The sequence below is a fragment of the Pristiophorus japonicus genome, chromosome 3 (assembly GCF_044704955.1).
Source record: "Pristiophorus japonicus isolate sPriJap1 chromosome 3, sPriJap1.hap1, whole genome shotgun sequence".
Taxonomy (NCBI): Eukaryota; Metazoa; Chordata; class Chondrichthyes; family Pristiophoridae; genus Pristiophorus; species Pristiophorus japonicus.
Window position 1 is genome coordinate 78,723,981 of NC_091979.1, and position 25,450 is coordinate 78,749,430.

At 46.1% G+C, this 25,450-nt stretch overlaps 1 protein-coding gene and 2 pseudogenes across 1 annotated transcript in view; 2 read left to right on the forward strand and 1 right to left on the reverse strand.

The window, feature by feature from the left end:
- LOC139257543 (extended synaptotagmin-3-like) overlaps positions 1-25,450 on the forward strand; it is a 184,863-nt gene that overhangs the window by 32,056 nt on the left and 127,357 nt on the right. The window lies entirely within an intron of this gene.
- LOC139260576 (U2 spliceosomal RNA) lies at positions 145-382 on the reverse strand (annotated as a pseudogene).
- On the forward strand, positions 19,036-19,274 carry LOC139260548 (U2 spliceosomal RNA; annotated as a pseudogene).

Here is a 25,450-nt window from a genome sequence, read left to right on the forward strand (position 1 = left end):
GGAGGCCGGGATTTCTAGGCCACTATATATTTTTTTCTATTCGTAGCCAATCTTTCCAATTCTTTGTCAAATCACAAACGCCAGAGGTCACCTTTCACACATCAAGGATCACTCTGCGCCAATGCTCTTAGCCAAAAGGCCTAGAGCCACTGCACCGTTCCTGGAAGTACTGCAATATCAGGTTCGTGCCATGGAGGTGAATGGGTCAGCACCCCTACACACCTCCGTGGAGGTGGATGGGTCAAACCACCCCACCCACCTCCTATTTCCAAAAAGCATAGGAGAACCACCTTCCTGATCCAGGGAGAACAACTTTGGGGTCATGGTTACTCCCCTGTCAGGTCAGTTACGCATGATCTTAGCCAAAAGGCCGAGAAGCGATGTGTGCACTAGGCCACTATATTTTTTTTTTTTTTTTTCGTTGCCAATCTTTCCAATTCTTTGTCAAATCACAAACGCCAGAGGTCACCTTGCACACATCAAGGATCACTCTGCGCCAATGCTCTTAGCCAAAAGGCCTAGAGCCACTGCACCGTTCCTGGAAGTACTGCAATACCAGGTTCGTGCCATGGAGGTGGATGGGTCAAGCCCCCCACACACCTCCGTGGAGGTGGATGGGTCAATCCACCCCACCCACCTCCTATGTCTTAAGTTGGGGTGATGTGTAACTTGAAGAGGAATTTGATGGTGATGATTTTTCCCATGTATCTGCTGCCTTTGTCATTTTTAGGTTGTGGAGGTCGAAGTTTTGGGAAGTACTGTTGATGCTTTAGTAGCTTGCCGACGTGCAAAAAGAAAAAAGACTTGCATTTATATTGCGTCTTTCACATCCGTCGGACGTCTCAAAGTGCTTCACAGCCAATGAAGTACTTTTGGCGTGTAGTCACTGTTGTAATGTAGGAAACGCGACAGCCAATTTGCACACAGCAAGCTCCTACAAACAGCAATGTGATAATGACCAGATAATCTGTTTTTCTTATGTTGATTAAGTGATAAATATTGGCTGGGTCACCAGGGTAACTCCCCTGATCTTCTTCGAAATAGTGCCATTGGATCTTTTACATCCACCTGAGAGAGCAGACGGGTCCTCGATTTAACGTCTCATCCATAAGATGATACCTCCATCGATTTAACACCCCCTCAGTGCTTCACTGGAGTGTCAGCCTAGATTTTTGTGCTCAAGTCTCTGAGTGGAACTTGAACCCATAACCTTCTGACCCAGGTGAGCATAATATCCACTGAGCCACAGCACATCCTGTAGATAGTACACACTGCAGCAATGGTACGCCGATGGTTAGGGGTCGGGTGGGTGGTTTAAGTTGGTAGGTGAGCTATGAATCAAAGCTGAGTACTCTATTCTGAATGGTGTTGAGCTTTTTGAGTTGTAGCTGCATACCACCAGGCAAATGGGAGAGTATTGCATCACACTCCTGACGTGTGCATTGTAGATGGTGGAGAGGGGGAGGTGTGCTACTTGCCACAGAAAACCCAGCCTCTGACCTGATCTAGTAGCCATAGCATTTATGTAGCTGGTTCAGTTGAATTTATGGTCAACATTGATGTCTCAGGATGTTACTAGTGTGGTACTCGGTGATGGCAATTCCATTGAATGTCAAGAGGTGGTAGTTTGACTCTTGTTGGAGGTGGTTACTAGCCACTTATCAGCCCAGACCTGGAAGTTGTCTGTCTTTCTGCATTCGGGCATGGACTGCTTAATTTATTTGGGGAATTGCAAATGGAGCTGAACATTGAGCAATCATTAGCAAACATCCCTCCTTCTAATCATATGATGGAGATAAGGTCATTGATACAGCAGCTGAAGATAGTGCGGCCTAAGCACTCCCCTGAGGAACTCCTTCAGTAATATTTTGGGGCTGAGATAATTAGCCTCCAACAACCACAACCGTCTTCCTTTGTGCTCGGAATGACTCAAATCACACTCGAGTTTTTCCTTTCATCCCCATTGATTGAGTTTTTTTTTTAACCAGGATTCCTTTGTGTCACACTTGGTTGAATGTTGCCTTGATGCCAAGGGCAGTGAATGATGCCTCACCTTGAAATGCATAAGAATTAGGAGCAGGAGTAGGCCATACGGCCCTTCAAGCCTGCTCTGGTCTTGTGTCCATGATTGAACCAAGCATGTTTCCATATTTACGAAAGGATATACTTGCTTTGGAGGCAGTTCAGAGAAGGTTCACCAGGTTGATTTCGGGGATGAGGGGGTTGACTTATGAGGAAAGGTTGAGTAGGTTGGGCCTCTACTCATTGGAATTCAGAAGAATGAGAGGTGATCTTATCAAAACATATAAGATTATGAAGGGGCTTGACAAGGTGGATGCAGAGAGGATGTTTCCACTGATGGGGAGACTAGAACTAGAGGGCATGATCTTAGAATAAGGGGCTGCCCATTTAAAACCGAGATTAGAAATTTCTTCTCTGAGGGTTGTACATTTGTGGAATTCGTTACCTGAGAGAGCTGTGGAAGCTGGGACATTAAATAAATTTAAGACAGAAATAGACAGTTTCTTAAACGATAAGGGGATAAGGGGTTATTGGAAGCGGGTGGGGAAATCGAGCTGAGTCCATGATCAGATCAGCCATGATCTTATTGAATGGCGGAGCAGGCTCGAGGGGCAGTATGGCCTACTTCTATTTCTTATTATATATGTGGACTTGTATTTACTCTGTACAGCCACCAGAGCGCTCATCCCCCGGAGTCCCAAGGGATCCCATGATCCCTTGGGAGCACAGGTACTTAAGAAGGCGTCACAGGTTAGAGAGGCACTCTGGAGACCTGCAATAAAAGACTAAGGTCACACTTTACTTTGAGCTCACAGTGTTCAGTCTGACTCTTTCTCCATACACAACGAGATACAGATAACGAACCCAAAGTTGCAGAGAACAGTGGGCATCCTGGAGAAATTTTCAGAGGGAGATGATTGGGAAACTTTTGTGGAGCGACTCGACCAACACTTCGTGGCCAACGAGCTAGATGGGGAAGAGAGCGCTGCCAAACAAAGGGCGATCCTCCTCACCGTCTGTGGGGCACCAACTTATGGTCTCATGAAGAATCTGCTCACTCCAGCGAAACCACGGAGAAATCGTACGACGATTTGTGCACACTGGTCCAAGAGCATTTGAAACCGAAGAAAAGCGTTCTGATGGCGAGGTACCGGTTCTACACCTACAAAAGGTCTGAAGGCCAGAAAGTGGCGAGTTATGTCGCTGAGCTAAGACGTTTTGCAGGACATTGCGAATTTGAAGGATATTTGGAGCACATGCTCAGAGACTTTTTCATACTTGGCATTGGCCACAAAACCATACTTCGCAAACTTTTGACTGTAGAGACCCCAACTTTGAGTAAGGCCATAGCGATAGCCCAGGCGTTCAAAGCCACCAGTGACAATACGAAGCAAATCTCTCTGCACACAAGTGCTGCTACAAGTACTGTGAACAAAGTGCTGTTGTTTTCCAATCGTAACATACAGGGCAGGTCACACATACCTGCAGCTGCACATCTGCAGATGTCTGAGTCCACCATCAAGGGTGATGAATGCAAGGCCATTAACACCTTGTTGGCGCTGCGGGGGTGATCATCGCTTCCATTCATGCCGATTCAAAGGATACGTTTGCAAGGGCTGTGGAACAATGGGACACCTCCAACGGGTGTGTAGGTGAGCTGCTAAGCCGGTTAAACCTGCAAACCACCATGTTGCAGAGGAGGATCATGATGAAACAGAGCCTCAGATAGAGGAGGCAGAGGTACATGGGGTACGTACATTCACCACAAATTGTCCCCTGATAATGCTGAATGTCTGGGACTCTTGAACTACTTTGGTAACTTCTCACCGGGTCTCAGCGCCCTGCTAGAATCACTACATGTCATACTACGAAAAGGGAGCGAATGGGTTTGGGGCAAAAGCCAAGAAAATGCCTTTGTAAAAGCGAGAAAATTGTTATGCTCAAACAAATTGCTTGTGTTGTATGATCCATGCAAGCGTTTGGTACTAGCATGTGATGCGTCGTCATATGCCGTTGGGTGTCTATTGCAACAACCTAATGATTTCGGGAAACTGCAAATGGTTGCTTATGCATCCATGAGTCTGTCTAAGGCCAAGAGAGCCTACAGCATGATTGAGAAAAAAGCGTTAGCGTGTGTCTGTGGGGTAAAGAAAATGCATCAATACCTGTTTTGACTAAAATTCAAATTGGAAACTGACCATAAGCCACTTATATGTTTTCTGAGAGTAAAGGGATAAATACCAACGCATCGGCCTGCATCCAGAGGTGGGCACTCGTTGTCCGAATACATCCAAGCCATCCGCCACAAGCCAGGATTCCTTTATTATCTCTGGTCAAAAGCTGTGTGCTTCACGGGAGCTGGCCCAGTGTCCCAGTGGAAATGCAGGAAGAGATTAAGCCATTCCAGCGGCGCAAAGATGAAATGTCTATACAGGCGGACTGCCTTCTGTGGGGCAATCAAGAAGGGCAGAGATACCTTCATCAATGACCTCCACAGTACCCACCCAGGCATCGTAATGATGAAAGTGATAGCCAGATCCCACGTGTGGTGGCCCGGTATCGATGCGGACATAGAGTCCTGCCTTCACAGATGTAATACATGCTCGCAGTTAAGCAATGTACCCAGGGAGGCACCACTGAGTTTATGGTCTTGGCCCTCCAAACCGTGGTCTAGGGTACACATCAACTATGCAGGCCCGTTCGTGGGTAAAATGTTCCTTGTGGTTGTAGACGCGTACTCCAAATGGATTGAATGTGAGATAATATCGGCTAGCACATCCGCTGCCACGACTGAAAGCCTGCGGGCCATGTTTGCCACTCACTGCTTACCCGATGTCCTGGTGCGCGACAACGGGCCATGTTTTACCAATGCTGAGTTCAAAGAATTCATGACCCTTAACGGGATCAAACATGTCACATCTGCCCCGTTTAAACCAGCGTCCAATGGTCAGGCAGAAAGAGCAGTGCAAACCATCAAGCAAGAGGGTAACTGAAGGCTCACTGCAGACTCGCCTATCCTGAGTCCTGCTTAGCTGCCGCACGAGACCCCACTCACTCACTGGGATCCCACCTGCTGAACTGCTCATGAAAAGAGCACTTAAGACAAGGCTCTCGTTAGTTCACCCTGATCTACATGAACAAGTAGAGAGCAGGCGGCTTCAACAAAGTGCATACCATGATAGCGCAAATGTGTCACGTGAGATTGAAGTCAGTGATCCTGTATTTGTACTAAATTATGGACAAGGTACCAAGTGGCTTCCCGGCACTGTCGTGGCCAAAGAGGGGAGCAGAGTGTTTCGGATCAAACTTTAAAATGGACTCATTCATCAGAAACATTTGGACCAAATCAAACTCAGATTTACAGACTACCCTGAGCAACCCACCTTGGACCCTACCTTCTTTGATCCCCCAACATGCACACCAGTGGCAACTGGCACCACGGTTGACCACGAAGCAGAATCCATCATCCACAGCAGCCCTGCAGGACCCAACACATGATTCAACAACACCAGCTTTCACACCAAAACGATCAACCAAGGCAAGAAGGGCCCCAGATCGACTCACATTGTAAATAGTTATTATTTATGTGGACTCTGTACAGCCACCAGAGGGCTCATCCCCCGGAGTCCCAAGGGATCCCATAATCCCTTGGGTACACAGGTATTTAAGGAGGTTTCACAGGTTGGAGAGGCACTCTGGAGACCTGCAATAAAAGACTAAGGTCACACTTTACTTTGAGCTCAGTGTTCAGTCTGACTCTTTCTCCATACACAACACTTATGTTCTTATGTCATGAGATCTGCAGCTGATTGATCTTTGGCGGGAGCCAAACTGAGCCCTGCCCTCTTGTATATTGACCATAATTCAGCCATATAACCAAGTTGGTTCTAATTTCAGACCAAAGTGTAAGATGATTCTCAGCCAATCAGAGTTCAGGTCAAATTTGAGAGTTAATGGGCTGAAAATTCCAGCCTTGCTGGTTCCGTATGAAGTGCACATGGACCTGGCAAGGCCTCGCAAAAGCTGTTTTTTGGGGCGCATCCACCAGAAACCGGCTTTTCTGATCGGTCAAGATTTCTCTTGTCTTAAGACAGAAAACAGACAAATCCTCCACATCCCTGGGAGAAGGACATTTGCATGGGAGAGATTGGGAGATTTGCTCAACTCCTGCCCAGCGAATGTCCTTCAAACTTTTATGCCTGGTAAAAGCAGGCACATTTACTTTTACCAGCGTTGGAGTTTCAAAACATGTAAAAAATTAAATTTAAGCACTAATTTTTATATTTAACAACCCTGTCCATTAAGGTAAGTTTATTTTAACATGATTAAAACACGTTAAAAAAATTCCAAAAAATATTTATTTTTTCTACAACATTGAATTAATTTAATTTCATTTAATTTTAAATATGTGAGCTGTTTTATTTATTTATTAATTATACTGTGTTTCGTTGTTTATGGGATTTTTATCATTGATAGTAATGGGAGTCCGTACAAGCAGAGCTCCCATTTTTATCAATGAGAATACTGCATAGTGATTGGTGTTGCAGGCCCATGTGTCTGCAGCTTATATGTACCTGAAAGACATCTTCCCATGCGCTGCACAGCAAATCTAGGCCACCGTCCAGGATCCTACGTTCCTCCGGGTCCACCAGGTACTTTCGGGCCGGGGCCATTTGTACGAAGGAAGCCTCCAACTGCATAGTGTTTACTATTCCAAGTATTTGGCATTTGAATATGATAATTTAGCATATTAAATAATGTATTAATGCTGGCCTGAGTATATTCTCATATATTGTATTAAAAAATGACTTCTAATGGACCATATGACTTTTTAACTAATTTTGTTTTGATATAATTTTTTTCAGGAGATATGTTGCTTTATGTTCTTGGTATAGTTTCAAAAAATCCCTTCTGTTTGTCTACATAACTTGCATATAAGATTTTCACTTTGGCTGAAATTTAGACTTCTACAAACTCCTACTTTTCCAGTTTTGAGATGAGGGCCTAGAGTTTCTGCTTAATTGCCCTGTTTTTTTTTTGGCCCGATTCCCCCAATATCTGTGTAGCCGCATAAAAGATCACAGAATTTTAAATGCAAATTATATTCGGTGCAACTTGAGTTTGCACAATCTTTTGCGCTAGTTTTTAAAACATCGCACTCGAAGCAGGCCCCACCCGCAAAACTGACCACGGCCCCAGGGTGAATTATTCACAATAGGGAGTTTCTGTTAATTGCGCTCACTTGCAGGCCTTTGAGGAGGCTTCAAAAATTAAGCTGGATCTTTTGGGTGCAAGGACACTAAGGTATTTTTTGAGAGATTTTGAATTTACTAAGGAACTGACTACTGTACCCCAATCTAACTAGAAAGTAGTTTTGTATATTTTTTTAAGTTCACTAATTGAAAATCTGTTTGCTCACAGGTGGTGGATTGACACTGATTTTAAAATGCTTATTTTTTGTTATAAACCCATTTTCAGCTGTATTAATCAAACTTTACCAAGTTATACCACAATGCTCCCCCTAATTTTTGGGCACATGCGGCGGCTCTTTAAGGGGCTGTGTGGTTCATTCACAGTTTCGTGCGTGCAGGAAACTTAACATTGAAAAAGCTGGTCCTGGGCTGCTCGGCAGAGAGCACCGTAGTTGTGCAGCTTAGGGAAACATTGCCATTCTTAAATGTCAAGGATTTTTTTTTTTAAGCAACCTTTTTTTTAAATATATTTTTTAAATGTTGCCCAATTGCACTGGTTCATGGCAGACTTTGCATTCGGCAATATGCAAAATGGGTGCAATTTTGGGCGCAATTTGTGGTGGATTCGCTGATTGTGCCCAAAGTGGAAACTGTACCTCAGGATGTTTAGTTTGTAGCAATATATAGCCCATTCTTCCACAATTTAATTGCTTAAATTAAAATTCAGATAATTTGAATTTTTTAGCATGAGATTCAGATTTTGGTGTGTTACACACTGCTTAGTTTGAATGATTCAAATTGACTGAGGAGTGGACCATATGTATGAACAAAATCAACAGTTCTGTCTAATACATAAATTATTCTTGTACTTGCATCAGAGGTTTTAAATTACAGACTGGTTTACAGTTTATTACTGTATTTGCTTACTGAACATGGTTTATTCACTATTTTGAATATAATCTTCACCTGCTACAAAGGTTGTACATTTTATATATCTTCATCAAAATTTAGGAAATTGTACATATTTTATTAATTTCCTGCAATATTACAAATTTCAAAGTATACTTAAATACCATAATTATATCTTACTAGTTTCCAGTAATGATGTTCACTTGGTTCCAAGCAGTGTTTTTAGGAACAAAATGTTTCCTATTTCCATATTAACGTATTTTGTTATAGAAACTAGGATTTCTGCATCTGCTACTTGCCAATATAACAGTATCGCATTCAGTTACATTGTCGCTTTGTTGCCAAGTTCAGTCATGAGATGAATTTGTAGCAAAATAAAAATGAAACTGTAAATGTTATAATGCGATGTAAGAACATAAGAAATAGGAACAGGAGTAGACCATATGGTCCCTCGAGCCTGCTCCGCCATTCAATAAGTTCATGGCTGATCTGATCATGGACTCAGCTCCACTTCCCTGCCCGCTCCCCATAACCCCTTATCCCCTTATCGTTTGAATAAATTTAAGACAGAAATAGACAGTCTCTTAATGTCCCAGCATCCACAGCTCGCTGAGGTAGCGAATTCCACAGATTTACAACCCTCTGGGAGAAGAAATTTCTCCTTGTCTCTGTTTTAAATGGGCGGCCCCATATTCTAAGATCGTGCTCTCTAGTTCTAGTCTTCTCCCATCAGTGGAAACATCCTCTCTGCATCTACCTTGTCAAGCACCCTCATAATCTTATACTTTTCGATAAGATCACCTCTCATTCTTCTGAATTCCAATGAGTAGAGGCCCAACCTACTCAACCTTTCCTCATAAGTCAACCCCTTCATCCCTGGAATCAACCTAGTGAACCTTCTCTGAACTGCCTCCAAAGCAAGTATATCCTTTCGTAAATATAGAAACCAAAACTGCATGCAGTGTTCCAGGTGTAGCCTCACCAATATATATATAGCTGTAGCAAGATATACTCAACTTTTTAATTGTATCTATTATATTTGGATGTGCTGCTTGTAAAAGATGGTGCACATACAAGAGATATTAGACTAGACATTTGTTGTTTCTAGGTGACACTGGCCCCAATCTTAGAAGGCCTAAGTGAGGTTTACAGTGCATGTGTGTGAATGCACAAAGCGTGGTAACCTGGCTCAAAAAAGGTCAGGACTGGGTACTAAATATTCCTGGATATAATATTTAGGAAAGAAAGGATGTTGGATGGCAGTATTGAATAAGGAGAATATTATAGTTCTGGAAAGAGAGGATGTCCTAGCGGGGTCAACGACAGAATCTATTTGATTAAAGTTGAGAAACCATAGAGGTGCTATTACAATATGGGGTGTATTCTGTAGGCCATCAGCTAGTGGGACGGATATGGAGGAGCAAATTTTCAGGGAAATTATAGAGCGTTGCAAGAGCTATAGGGGCCGAAATTGCCCACTGCCCGAAACGAGTCGCACCTACTGTTCTTGAAGTGTTCCTGCTGCCCCAATGCATGGGGTGGCCAAACTGGAGAAATTCAACACCATGCTTTTTTTCTGGATCGGGGCGGAAGTGGCCTCATCATCGGGGTGGAAGTAGGGGCAGGTCGGAGTAGCCGACTCTAAGTCATCAGCACCGCTGCGGCACCACTGACTATTCCTGCTAAATTCCGGGGGTGTTTAGCCTTAGCGGTAACCCGCAGCGCCCCACTCTGCTGTGCTGGTGATAACGACATCATCACAATGCGCAGCGACCCGTTTTTGTCTCAGAACAAAAATTGAGGAGCATCCCCGTGAAACTGCGCTGGCTGCAGGCCACTCACTAGTTAAAGGGGAAGTGGCAGCCATGTTTTTTTTTAAATGCCATTTTTCTTCGGTGCCCCATTGGCACTGCAATCACCGTGATCGTTCAACCCGGCACTCTGCTTGAGTGTTGGGTGGTCCATGGAGGCCTGGTTCTTACCTGCAGAGTTTGCAGCTTGAGCCCTTTCCTTTAATGAAGGGAAGAGCCCCTCCTTCGCGGCAGCGCTACACGGCCCAGTGCATAGTGCTGCATCCTGTTCCCAAACCATCCGCCACACGACTGCCTCAGAAAGGAAGTGGAGCACGTTATTTGTGCCCACCACTTCCTTTCGGATGGTAACCCGAATTTTTCAAGCGGGGTGGAAGTTCCGCGCCTGCCATAGAATGCCCACCTCCCGGATGTTACCGTCCCCCCCCCCTAATGGGGTGCAACGCAATTTCTACCCATGAGTAAAATTAAACAGAAAAAGGCTACATGTGACACATGGTTGAGAATACGTGAGAACCAAGCTGAATATAGAAAATACAGAGGGGGAAGTGAAAAAATAAATGAGAGAGGCAAACCGAGAACGAGAACAGATTCGCAGCTAACATAAAAGGGAATCCAAAAGTCTTCTGTGGGCGTATAAGTAGTAAGAGGATGGGGGGGCCGATTAGGGACCAAAATGGAGAACTACATGTGGAGGCAGAGGGCATGACTGAGGTACTAAGTGAGTACCTTGCATCTGACTTCACCAAGGAAGAAGACACTGCCAAAGTCATAGGGAAAGGGAAGGTAGTTGAGATACTGGATGGAATAAAAATTGATAAAGCGGAGGTACTAGAAAGGCTGGTTGTAATTAAAATAAATAAGTTACCAGGACCTGATGGGATGCATCCTATGATGGTGAGGGAAGTAAAGCGGGTAGCTGCGGAGGAACTGGCCATAGTTTTCCAATCCTCCTTCGATATAGGGGTGGTGCCAGAGGACTGGACAATTGCAAATGTTGTACCATTGTTCAAAAAAGGATATAAGGATAAACCCAGCAACTATAGGCCAGTCAGTTAAACCTCGGTAATGGGGAAGTTTTTAAAAATAATAATCCGGGACAAAATTAACCGGGGCTGAAAGTCAGGGTCTCAGTAAGACGCTTTACCGCCCATTTGCGGCGGCCATACAACAGAATCCCGTGGCTGCCACTTTGCTGTCAACTGGCCACCATGACAGAAATTTGGCCCGAGAGATTTTCCGGCTGTGTGGACCTCCATCCTGATCAACGAACTTTGTGGCGGTGTGGGGCTTACGGCAGTGATGACCCGATCAAAATGTGCAGCGCTGCCGCTAGGTCCTAAAACCCATTTTCAGTTGAAAAAAAGCCGATCCTTTTAGTGACCGTGCCCCCGCCAACCTTTTGGTTTGGTGCACTGTGGGAGGGCACCAGCTGGTGTGTTGAAATTTTTGTGCATCAAAATTCCTCGAAGCTTTTTGTGCAACATTTCAAAAATAGCAGCAGGATTGATAAAACTTTTGCCGATGAATAAAACTGTTTCCCTGTCTCTCATTAGCCGTGGGCAGTGGGAGTAAATCTCTGCTGCACAAAGAATCGTGCCTCCACCCATAATGGGCTCAGTTTGGGCAGGGGAACACCTTGTTCACATTGTGAGAGGCAGGAATGCACGCAGGAGGAGGCGTCACCGTCACCAATAGTTCGTGAGGCAGCGGACAAGGGAGGCAGCAGCCATGGCTGTCCAACATGTAGAAGGGCCTGCAGATGTCCGCAGACATCATCGTCCAGAGGCTGGACAGGTGGGAGATGCTGTGAGGTGGAGGGTGAGGTACGCTGACCGCACCCTCCCCTCCCCCCCCCCACCCCCCCACCTCACCGGATAGTGGATGAGGAGCCTTGCTAGCAGCAGCCTGCAGAGGCTTCACAACATGATGAGGAAGAGGGAGCAGGCGTTCAGCCAGCTTGCATAGGAGGGGCCCAGCACATACCTCTGGCAAGGAGGCCCTACCATCCTAGGGTCTACCTGCGTCAGTTCTCCTTCCTGCAGCTCAGCAACAAGCAATGTGTGCGGAGGCTGAGATTCACGAAGGACGTCGTGACCAAGCTCTGCATTGTCCTGCGGCCAGATTTGGAGTCTCAAGACTGAGGACCGTGCTCAGCGTGGATTCCAAAGTAACGATAGCTTTGAACTTTTATTCAACGGGCTCATTCCAGTCTGTAAGTGCAGACATCTCCAATATTTCCCAATTCTCTGCCCATCGCTCCATTCGACAGGTCACCCATGTGCTGTACAAGCGAAGAGTGCAACATATCTCCTTCCCCACTATGAGGGGGAAACAGATGGAGCGCCAGGCCGGATTTGTCCGGATTGCAGGGTTCCCCAGGATGCAGGGGGCCATCAACTGCACACACGTTGGACTGATAGTGGATGCATTGGTTGTAATCTACCAAAATTCCCTGGATTCTGGGGAGGGCCCAGCAGATTGGAAAACCCCAAATGTAATGCCCCTATTTAAAAAAGGATTCAGACAAAAAGCAGGAAACTATAGACCAGTTAGCCTAACATCTGTCATTGGGAAAATGCTGGAGAAATTATTAAGTAAGCATTAGCAGGACATTTGGAAAAGCATGACTCAATCAAGCAGAGTCAACATGGTTTTATGAAAGAGAAATCATGTTTGACAAATTTGCTGGAGTTCTTTGAGGATGTAATGAGCATGGTGGATAAGGGGAAACCAGTGGATGTGGTGTATTTGGATTTCCAGAAAGCATTCGATAAGGTGCCACAGAAAAAGTTACTGCACAAAATAAAAGCTCACAGGGTTGGGGGTAATATATTACCATGGATAAAGGATTGGCTAACTAACAGAAAACAGAGAGTCGGAATAAATGGGTCATTTGCCGATTGTCAAACAGTAACTAGTGGAGTGCGCAGGGATCGGTGCTGGGGCCTCAACTATTTACAATCTATATTAATTACTTGGATGAAGGGACTGAGTGTAATGTAACCAAATTTGCTGATGATACAAAGGTGGGTGGAAAAGCAAATTGTGAGGAGGACGCAAGAAATCTGCAAAGGGATATAGACAGGCTAAGAGCGTGGGCAAAAATTTGGCAGATGTAGTATAATGTGGGAAATTTGAGGTTATCCACTTTGGCAGAAATAATAGAAAAGCAAATTATAATTTAAATGGAGAAAAACTGCTGCAGTACAGAGAGACCTGGGATCCTTGTGCATGAAACACAAAAGGTACAGCAAATAATCAGGAAGGCAAATGGAATGTTGGCCTTTATTGCAAGGGGGATAGAGTATGAGAGCAGAGAAGTCCTGCTACAAACTGTACAGGGTATTGGCAAGGCCACACCTGGAGTACTGTGTACAGTTTTGGTCTCCGTATTTAAGGAAGGATATACTTGCATTGGAGGCTGTTCAGAGAAGGTTCATTAGGTTGATTCCGGAGATGAGGGAGTTGATTTATGAGGATAGGTTGAGTAGGTTGGACCTATACTCATGGGCGTTCAAAAGAATGACTGGTGATCTTATCGAAACATATAAGATAATGAGGGGGCTCGAGAAAATGGATGCAGAGAGGATATTTCCACTCATAGGGGAAACTAAAACTAGTGGGCATAGTCTCAGAATAAGGAGGCCAACATTTAAAACTGAGATGAGGAGGAATTTCTTCTGAGGGTTGTAAATCTGTGGAATTCTCTGCCCCAGAGAGCTGTGGAAGCTGGGTCATTGAATATATTTAAGGCAGAGATAGACAGATTTTTGAGCGATATGGGAATAAAGGGTTATGAGGAGTGGGTAGGGAAGTGCAGCTGAGTCCATGATCAGATATGCTATGATCTTATTAAATGGCGGACCAAGCTCGAGGGACCAAATGGCATACTGCTACTAGTTCTTATCATATGTTCTGAGAGCACCACAACACCATCCCAAACTGTTTATCAACAGAAAGGGGTTCCACTCCCTGAATGTTTAGTTGGTGTGCGGCCACCAGCGAAGGATCCTGGCAGTTGATGCCAGATATCCAAGCAGCAGCCGAGATGCCTTCATCCAGCGCCAGAGCAGTGTGCCCGCCCTCTTCACCAGGCCAAACCAGGATGGTGGGTGGCTGCTGAGGGGATAAGGGATATCCCCTGTCCACTTGGTTGCTCACTCCACTTCGCAACCCCAGGACTGTGGCCAAGCATGCCTATAAGGACGCTCATTCTGGGACAAGTTGAGCACTGCATTGGCATGCTTAAACAAAGATTTTGTTGCCTTGACTATTCTGGTGACAGTACTCACCTGAATGGGTCTCCATCTTTGCGGTCGTCTGCTGCATAACCTGGCTGACCACAATCGACCAGCTCCATTGGGCGGGCCACATCATCCACATGTCCGACACGAGACTCCCAAAGCTCTACTTGGAACAACTACATGGAAAGCAAGCCCCTTGTCGGCAGAGGAAATGTTTCAAGGACACCCCCAAAGCCTTCTTGATCAATTGCAACATCTCCATTGGCAGCTGGGAATCCCTGGTCCAAGACCGCCCTAAGTGGAGGAAGAGCATCCGGGAGGGCACTGAGCACCTAGAGTCTCATCGCCAAGAGCATACAGCAACCAACCAAGTGGAAGGAGCGTGCGGCAAACCAGACTACCCACCCACCCTTTCCTTCAACCACTGCAGGGAACATTAAAATGGACTGCAAAAGCTTCTATACATATGTAAGAGAAAAAGGTTAGTAAGGACAAACGTAGGTCCACTGCAGTCAGAATCAGGGGAAGTCATAACTGGGAACAAAGAAATGGCAGACCAATTGAACAAGTACTTTGGTTCGGTATTCACTAAGGAGGACACAAACAACCTTCTGGATATAAAAGGGGTCAAAGGGTCTCCTAAGAAGGAGGAACTGAGTGAAATCCTTATTAGTCGGGAAATTGTGTTGGGGAAATTGATGGGATTGAAGGCCGATAAATCTCCAGGGCCTGATGGTCTGCATCCCAGAGTACTTAAGGAGGTGGCCTTGGAAATAGCGGATGAATTGACAGTCATTTTCCAACATTCCATAGACTCTGGATCAGTTCCTATGGAGTAGAGGGTAGACAATGTAACCCCACTTTTTAAAAAAGGAGGGAGAGAGAAAACACGGAATTATAGACCGGTCAGCCTGACATCGGTAGTGGGTAAAATGATGGAATCAATTATTAAGGATGTCATAGCAGCACATTTGGAAAGAGGTGACATGATAGGTCCAAGTCAGCATGGATTTGTGAAAGGGAAATCATGCTTGGCAAATCTGGAATTTTTTGAGGATGTTTCCAGTAGAGTGGACAAGGGAGAACCAGTTGATGTGGTGTATTTGGACTTTCAGAAGGCTTTCAACAAGGTCCCACACAAGAGATTAATGTGCAAAGTTAAAGCACATGGGATTGGGGGTAGTGTGCTGACATGGATTGAGAACTGGTTGTCAGACAGGAAGCAAAGAGTAGGAGTAAATGGGTACTTTTCAGAATGGCAGGCAGTGAATAGTGGGGTACCGCAAGGTTCTGTGCTGGGGCCCCAGCTGTTTACATTGTACATTAATGATTTAGACGAAGGGATTAAATGTAGTATCTCCAAATTTGCGGATGACACTAATTTGGGTGGCAGTGTGAGCTGCGAGGAGGATGCTATGAGGCTGCAGAGTGACTTGGATAGGTTTATGAGTGGGCAAATGCATGGCAGATGAAGTATAATGTGGATAAATGTGAGGTTATCCACTTTGGTGGTAAAAATAGAGAGACAGACTATTATCTGAATGGTGACAGATTAGGAAAAGGGGAGGTGCAACGAGACCTGGGTGTCATGGTACATCAGTCATTGAAGGTTGGCATGCAGGTACAGCAGGCAGTTAAGAAAGCAAATGGCATGTTGGCCTTCATAGTGAGGGGATTTGAGTACAGGAGCAGGGAGGTGTTGCTACAGTTGTACAGGTCCTTGGTGAGGCCACACCTGGAGTATTGTGTACAGTTTTGGTCTCCTAACTTGAGGAAGGACATTCTTGCTATTGAGGGAGTGCAGCGAAGGTTCACCAGACTGATTCCCGGGATGGCGGGACTGACATATCAAGAAAGACTGAATCAACTGGGCTTGTATTCACTGGAGTTCAGAAGAATGAGGGGGGACCTCATAGAAACGTTTAAAATTCTGACGGGTTTGGACAGGTTAGATGCAGGAAGAATGTTCCCAATGTTGGGGAAGTCCAGAACCTGGAGGCACAGTCTAAGGATAAGGGGTAAGCCATTTAGGACCGAGATGAGGAGAAACTTCTTCACCCAGAGAGTGGTGAACCTGTGGAATTCTCTACCACAGAAAGCTGTTGAGGCCAATTCACTAAATATATTCAAAAAGGAGTTAGATGTAGTCCTTACTACTAGGGGGATCAAGGGGTATGGCGAGAAAGCAGGAATGGGGTACTGAAGTTGCATGTTCAGCCATGAACCCATTGAATGGCGGTGCAGGCTCGAAGGGCCGAATGGCCTACTCCTGCACCTATTTTCTATGTTTCTATGTCCCATTTGTGACAGAGACTGTAATTCCTGTATTGGACAGTACAGTCACCTGAGCACTCACTTTGAGTGGAAGCAAGTCTTCCTCGATTTTGAGGGACTGCCTATGATGATTATCCTGGCTGTCGAATGGACAGCAGCTTGAGGAGGAGGACCCTTCAAATTGAACCTTCCATGGCCGTCCCAATGCGTGCCTTCATGCATCATTGCCCACCGCCACATTATACACCAGCCCAGATATAGGTACAAAAAAATAAAGATTTAAAACATCACTATCACTCAAAACAATAAATAGTGCACCATAGTAACATATATACACAGTTTCCCACCCTTGTGCATTTCCAAATAATCCCTATTGCATGTGCCTACCCTACTACTTTGCCTCAGTGTCTCCCCTGTGGCTGCCTCATGGGTCTAGGAAGGCTGCTGTGTTCCCTTTGTGGAAGCTGCAGATGTCCTGCTAGGATGACCTCGACCAGCTTTAGGCTTGGAAGGGTCAGCTGGAGACTGGTCAGCATCTTCCTGAGAGGGTTCATTCTGGCTTGGCTCGGGCGAGGCCATGCTTGGAGGCACTGGTGGAGTGACAGATCTGGGGCCAGGAATGCTGCGAGCCGGAGGGAGCGTATCATCCGTATCCTGATCTGAGGAGCCTGAGTCACTCACCGGGGGCGGCACAATACCGCCACCACCAATCTGAGGGATTGTGGTGCCACACCGTAAGGTGGCCCGTGGTGGACCCAACTACGAAGGCAACACTAAAGTGTCAGGTGGCATTGAGCTAAGACTGCATGAGAGCAGCCACATTCTCAAACCCACCAGAGATGGCAGCACTTGGATGCTCCACGGCCTGTTGCGCAGAGTGCATGAGCATTCTGAGCTTCTAGGGCCGCGGCCATCCTCTCTAAACCAGCACCGATATACTCGTTCCCTCGTGCCTGTGCTGCAATGGCAGCTGCCACATCACCTACAGGTTGCAGCCCCACATCTGGATCCACACGTTCTCTCTGGGAGTCCACCATCGCTGCACACTGGCAATGATGGGCTCTAAGGAATGCGCAGAGCTGTCGACAATGTGGCAGTCGGACTCCTCCGCGCTCCTCACCACTTCTGACAGGCTCTCTGGCACCCTTGCTAGTGCCCCAACATCTGGGAATGCATGTCCTCCACCCTTCTTTCGTAAGCCACAACATCAATGTGCTCATCTGAGTCCTCCACAGCAGAACTCCGGTGCAGACTTACCCCCCCCTGTCGCCCCCTGCCGGCCCGGAGAGGTGGCACCTAAGGTTGCCTAGTCCCATCAGCATGCTGCAGCCCTCTTGACCCCGGTGCAACACCCAGTGCAGATAGATTGGACCGCGTACTCCCAGTATCTGAGCTAGCGCGTGCAGTGACGAGGTGATGCCAGCAGTGTCCTCCTCTTCCTCACCACTGAGGTCCCCAAAAGATGGAGTGAGATCGAGGGGGTCAGCAATGCTCGAAACCTCAGTGTCCTCATTGCTGTCAGTAAGCTCATCTGGCTGGCTCTCATCAAGAGTCTCCTGCAGTCCTTGCGACGGTCTCTAATCATCAGGAGGAGCAGCTCCCTCGCCTGGGCTGACACTGCTTACTGTGCTCTCCTCCAGGCCTGGCGACAGTCCTTCAGGACAACCATTTCCCTTGCCTCTGCTGCCACTCGGCCTCTCATCTGCAAGTATCAATGGGAGAAGGGCTGCCGTAAGGGGGAGGTAGGGGATTGACGCATGGAGCCTGCAATTAACAGACTTTCAGAAGGAAAGGCACAGTGTGCGCTGTCATTTTCAGGGAAAGATAGCATTAAAGGAAGGCCTTCACTTACCCATGCTGCCCACCTTGGCATCAACAGTACCGGGGGGCTCATCTGCAAACATAAATGGGAAAAGGCCTGCCGTGAGGGGGAGGTGGGGAATTTACGCATGGAGCCTACAAGTAGCAGGCTTTCAGATGGAAAGGCACAGTAGTTGCTTACCCTCATTGGCATCGCCAGTGCCCTGGGCCACGGGGAAAGCACCATGTCCGCCGACAAGCGCCTCGACCCATGCCTGCGCCGGCTGACAAAGAGCCTTAAAGGTTACATATACCTATGAACAATGACAGAAAGGCAAAGAGCACCCAGCCCAACCAAACCGCTGCGACACTCCTTAGACTAAGACATTCTACACTCCACTCCAACCGGAGCCATGTGATCTCCTGGGAGAGGCAAAAACCAGATTAAAAACACAGGCCAATTTAGGGAGAAAAAATCTGGGAAAATTTCTCTCCGACCCATCCAGGCGATCTGAACTAGTCCAGGAGATCACGTTGGCCGTATTCTATTTCCTGCAGTACTTACCATTATATCTGCTCCATCCAACAAAAGGTCATCTAGTCTAATCCCAATTACCAGCTCTAGGTCCGTAACCTTGCAGGCTACTGCACTTTAAGTGCCCATCCAACCATCTCTTAAAAGTGGTGAGGGTTTCTGCATCCATCACTCTTCCAGGCAGTGAGTTCCTGATACCCACAACCCTCTATGTAAAGAAGCCCCACCTCAAATCCCCTCTAAAGCTAGCTTCTCGGCCTTTTGGCTAAGATCATGCGTAACTGACCTGACAGGGGAGTAACCACCATAACCCCAAGGTGGTTCTCCCTGGATCAGGAAGGTATATGCTTGCTTTTTTGGAAATAGGAGGTGGGTGGGGTGGCTTGACCCATCCACCTCCACGGAGGGGTGTGGGGGACCTGACCCATCCACCTCCATGGCACGAACCTGGTATTGCAGTACTTCCAGGAACGGTGCAGTGGCTCTAAGCCTTTTGGCTAAGAGCATTGGCGCAGAGTGATCCTTGAATGGGCCCAGGGTGACCTCTGGCGTTTGTGATTTGACAAAGAATTGGAACGATTGGCTACGAATTTAAAAAAAAAAAAATCCCCTCTAAAGCTTCCATCAACCACCTTAAAACTATTCCTCGCTCGTAATAGACCCGTCCACCAATGGAAATAGACCCTTACTATCCACTATGTCCAAGCCCCTCAATATTTTGTACACCTCGATGAGGTTTCCTCTCCACCTCCTCTGTTCCAATGAGAACAAATCCAGCCTATCCAATCTGTCCTCATAATGAAGATTCTTCATTCTAGGCAGCATCCTAGTAAACCTCCTCTGCACCCTCTCTCTAGTGCAATCACTTCCATCCTATAATACGGCGACCACAACTGCACGCAATACTCCAGCTGTGGCCTAACCAAAGTATTATACAATTTAAGCATAATCTCCCTGCTCTTATATTCTATGCCTCGGCCAATAAAGGCAAGCATTACGTATGCCTTCTTAACCACCTTATCCACCTGGCCTGCTACTTTCAGGGATCTGTTGCCAAGCACTCCTAGGTCCCTTCGCACATCTGCACTATTAAGTGACCTGCCGCTTAGTGTATACCCTTTCCTTATTAGCCCTCCCAAAGTGCATCACCTCACACTTCTCTGAATTAAATTCCATTTGCTACTGCTCTGTCCACTTGACCAGTAGATTGATATCCTCCTGCAGCCCATGACTTTCCTCTTCATTATCAACCACACAGCCAATTTTAGTGGTTGTCTGCAAACTTCTTAATCATACTCCCTATATTCAAATCTAAATCATTGATATGTACCACAAAAAGCAAGGGACCCAGTACTGAGCCCTGTGGAACCCCACTGGAAACATTCTTCAAGTCACAAAAACATCCATCAATCATTACCCTTTGCTTCCTACCTCCAAGCTAATTTTGGATCCAACTTGCCACTTTGCCCTGTATCCCATGAGCTTTAACCTTCATGATCCTTGTGGGACCTTATCAAAAGCTTTGCTAAAGTCCATATATACCACATCGTATGCACTACCCTCATCAACCCTCTTGGTTACCTCCTCAAAAAATTCCATCAGGTTAGTCAGACACGATCTTCCCTTAATATAATCCGTGCTGATATATATATTATAGATGCAACTATTTATATAAACTGAAATGCAGCTGTTTCTCTGATTGGCTGATTGGTCCCCATGGAGGATAAGCCACACCCTGAAGTTCCTCTGCAATGTGTAACTGGAACCACCCAGCCCAAGTTATGATGACTTTCCAATTTGTAATTTGATCCATTTTGACTTCAGAAGCCACAGAGGATAAATCTCCCCAAAAGCCACCAAGTTCCAGCCGAAGTCCCTTACCCCAGTGCAAGTGCCGCCTCCCCCCCGCCCCCCCCATAGATGGGGCATTGTGTGCAGATTGTTAACCGGTTTATTGGGTATGAAGTGAATAATGACAGCGTCGTGACTTCTTGATTTCACCCACCCCAACGTTGTCCCTTGTAACATACGCACTGAGCTTGCACGCACCAGGGGGTAGGAAGAACATGATCCGTCTTCTGAGTTCCCCCTCTCCCCTCCAATCCTCCGGTTCCCCCTACCCGCCCCCCCCCACCTCAAGCTCTCTCTTCCACCCCCGCCCCCTCTCTTTTCTTCGACCCCTCCCAAATCGCTTGCTCTCTTTCTCTCTTCCTCTCTCTCTCCCTTTACCGCCCCCCCCCCCCCCCCCAGCCTGTCTCTCGCTCTATTTGCCACCCGCTCTCCCCGGCGCAGCGGGAGGCTCAGGTCCTGCAGCCCGCTCGGGGCTGTGGGAGGCTCAGCGTATGCGTTCGGCTGCTCCATGGAGGCAACGTATTGACTTTCATCAAACGAATTATGTCATTCAGCTATTTTCTACATTGGGTTGCCGTCCTATTATGGATGGAGGACCCCGACACCTCTATGGTGATCTCCCTCCAGGCATTGCTAAACACTTGGCGAGTGGCCTCCCTACATTTGGGTACAGGACTGGCCTCCGTCCCTCGACCCCCTGCATCGGCGTCAGAAATCCACGTTGCAATTCTTCCCGCAGCATCACCAGCCATCCTTGCACAGAACTCCTTCCCTCCTCATGGCCTAGCAGCTGGCTCGTTGCCAACAAATCACCCTAAGGGTGAATTTCCCCGTGGGAATACCACCAGAAATTCACCCACCCACCCCCATAGCTGAAATCTATCAGTTTTGAAGGGCAATTAGCGTTGGAGGACTTTTTGGGAGAAAAAAGCTGAATATAGATCCATTGGCCACCGCAACCATTGCTAATCGCGGGGAAAAGGCGGTAACACAGCCAGCTTTCTGTCGGCACTGAATTTCAGCCCCACAGTCACTTGGACAAGTGTGGATTAATTAAGGTAAGCCAATACTGATTTGTTAAAGGCAAATTGTGTTTAACTAACTTGATTGAGCTTTTTGATGAGGGCAGTACAGTTGACATGGTGTACATGGACTTCCAAAAGTCATTTGAGAAAGTGCCACATAATAGGCTTGCCAGCAAAGTTTAAGCCCAAGAACTAAAAGGGATAGTGGCAGCATGGATATGAAACTGGCTCAGTGACAGGAAACAGAGAGTAGTGGTGAACGGTTGTTTATCGGACTGGGGGAAGGTATACAGTGGTGTCTTCCAGGGGTCGGTACTAGGACCACTGCTTTTCTTAATATACATTAATGACTTGGACATGGGTGCACAGGGCACAATTTCAAAATTTTCAGATGATAAAAAACTTGGAAGTATAGTGAACAGTGTGGGGGATAGTGATGAACTTCAAGAGGACATAGACAGGCTGGTGAAATGGGCGAATACATGGCATTTAATGCAGAAAAGTGTGAAATAATACATTTTGATAGGAATAATGAGGAAAGGCAATATAAACCAAAGGATACAATTGTCAAATGGCTGCATGAACAGAGACCATGGAGGGTATGGGCACAAATCGTTAATGGTGGCTTGGCAGGTTGAGAAAGTGGATAAAATAGCATATGGGATCCTGGGCTTTATCAATAGAGGCATAGAGTAAAAAAGCAAGGAAGTTATGATGAACCTTTATAAAACACCGGTTCGGCCTCAACTGGAGTATTGTGTCCAATTCTGGGCACCGCACTTTAGGAAGGATGTGAAGACCTTAGAGAGGGTACAGAAAAGATTTACAAGAATGGTTCCAGGGATGAGGGCCTTCAGTTCTGTGGATAGAATGGAAAAGCTGGGGTTGTTCTCCTTCGAGCAGAGAAGGTTGAGAGGAGATTTGATAAAGGTGTTCAAAATCATGAGGGGTCTAGACAGAATAGATCGAGAGAACCAGAGAGCACAGATTTCAGGTGATTGGCAGAAGAACCAAAGACGATATGAGGAAAACAATTTTTACACAACGAGTGGTTAGGATCTGGAATGCACTGCTTGAAAGGGTGTTGGAGGCAGATTCAATCATGGCTTTCAAAAGAGAATTGGATAAATACCCGAAGGAAAAAAAATTGCAGGGCTACATGGAAAGGGCAGGGGAGTGGGACTAGCTGAAGTGCTCTTGCAGAGAGCTGGCACAAGCTCAACGGGCCGAATGGCCTCCTGTTTTGTAACTATATTCTATGATTTTAAATTTCCTAGATCACACTTCTGCAGAAATTATGTCAAAATTTAAGTGATGTTTGCATTGATTTGTCCAATGGTAACTTGCTGCAAAATTTCCTGCAGAGCTCATTTGTCTAAACCAGAATGTAAAAACCAGAGTAAAACCAGTGCAAATATAGCACCTCCACCAGGAGATGTAATTGCAATTGGGCTGCTGTCTCTACCATGGTGCCTCACTCTCTGAGCACTTTGTCTCCTAGTGATGTGTAATGAGAAAGGACTAATTAACAATCTTGTTGTGCGAGGCCCCTTGGGGAAGAGTGACCATAATATGGTAGAATTCTTTATTAAGATGGCGAGTGACACAGTTAATTCAGAGTCTAGGATCCTGAACTTGGGGAAAGGTAACTTCGGTGGTATGAGACGTGAATTGGCTAGAATAGACTGGCGAGTGATACTTAAAGGGTTGACGGTGGATAGGCAATGGCAAACATTTAAAGATCACATGGATGAACATCCAACAATTGTACATCCCTGTCTGGAGTAAAAATAAAACGGGGAAGGTAGCTCAACCGTGGCTAACAAGGGAAATTAAGGATTGTGTTAAATCCAAGTAAGGGGCATATAAGAACATAAGAATTAGGAACAGGAGTAGGCCAACTAGCCCCTCGAGCCTGCTCCGCCATTCAACAAGATCATGGCTGATCTGGCCGTGGACTCAGCTCCACTTACCCGCCCGCTCCCCATAACCCTTAATTCCCTTATTGGTTAAAAATCTATCTATCTGTGACTTGAATACATTCAATGAGCTAGCCTCAACTGCTTCCTTGGGCAGAGAATTCCACAGATTCACAACCCTCTGGGAGAAGAAATTCCTTCTCAACTCGGTTTTAAATTGGCTCCCCCGTATTTTGAGGCTGTGCCCCCTAGTTCTAGTCTCCCCGACCAGTAGAAACAACCTCTCTGCCTCTATCTTGTCTATCCCTTTCATTATTTTAAATGTTTCTATAAGATCACCTCTCATCCTTCTGAACTCCAACGAGTAAAGACCCAGTCTACTCAATCTATCATCATAAGGTAACCCCCTCATCTCCGGATTCAGCCGAGTGAATCGTCTCTGTACCCCCTCCAAAGCCAGTATATCCTTCCTTAAGTAAGGTGACCAAAACTGCACGCAGTACTCCAGGTGCGGCCTCACCAATACCCTATACAGTTGCAGAAGGACATCCCTGCTTTTGTACTCCATCCCTCTCGCAATGAAGGCCGACATTCCATTCGCCTTCCTGATTACCTGCTGCACCTGCAAACTAACTTTTTGGGATTCATGCACAAGGACCCCCAGGTCCCTCTGCTCCGCAGCATGTTGTAATTTCTCCCCATTCAAATAATATTCCCTTTTTCTGTTTTTTTTCCTCAAGGTGGATGACCTCACACTTTCCGACATTGTATTCCATCTGCCAAACCTTAGCCCATTCGCTTAACCTATCTAAATCTCTTTGCAGCCTCTCTCTGTCCTCTACACAACCCGCTTTCCCACTAATCTTTGTGTCATCTGCAAATTTTGTTAGACTACACTCTGTCCCCTCTTCTAGGTCATCTATGTATATTGTAAACAATATAAATTGGCCAGAAAAGGCAGAAAACCTGAGGACTGGGAGAAATTTAAAATTCGGCAGAGGAGGACAAAGGGTTTACTTAGGAGGGGGAAAATAGAGTTTGAGAGGAAGCTTGCTGGGAAAATAAAAACTGACTGCAAAAGCTTCTATAGATATGTGAAGAGAAAAAGATTAGTGAAAACAAACGTAGGTCTCTTGCAGTCAGATTCAGATGAATTTATAATGGGGAACAAAGAAATGGCGGACCAGTTAAACAAATACTTTGGTTTTGTTTTCACGAAGGAAGACATAAATAACCTTGCAGAAATACTAGGGGACCGAGGGTCTAGTGAGAAGGAGAAACTGAAGGATATCCTTATTAGGCGGGAAATGGTGTTGGGGAAATTGATGGGATTGAAGGCCGATAAATCCCCGGGCCTGATAGTCTGCATCCCAGAGTACTTAAGGAATTGGCCATAGAAATAGTAGATGCATTGGTGATCATTTTCCAACAATCTATCGACTCTGGATCAGTTCCTATGGACTGGAGGGTAGCTAATGTAACACCACTTTTTAAAAAGGGAGGGAGAGAGAAAGCGGGTAATTATAGACCGGTTAGCCTGACATCAGTAGTGGGGAAAATGTTGGAATCAATTATTAAAGATGAAATAGCGGCGCATTTGGAAAGCAGTGACAGGATTGGTCCAACTCAGCATGGATTTATGAAAGGGAAATCATGCTTGACAAATCTTCTGGAATTTTTTGAGAATGTAACTATAGAGTGGACAAGGGAGAACCAGTGGATGTGGTGTATTTGGACTTTCAAAAGGCTTTTGACAAGGTCACATACAAGAAATTGGTGTGAAATATCAAAGCGCATGGTATTGGGGGTAATGTACTGATGTGGATAGAGAATGGTTGGCAGACAGGAAGCAGAGAGTCAGGATA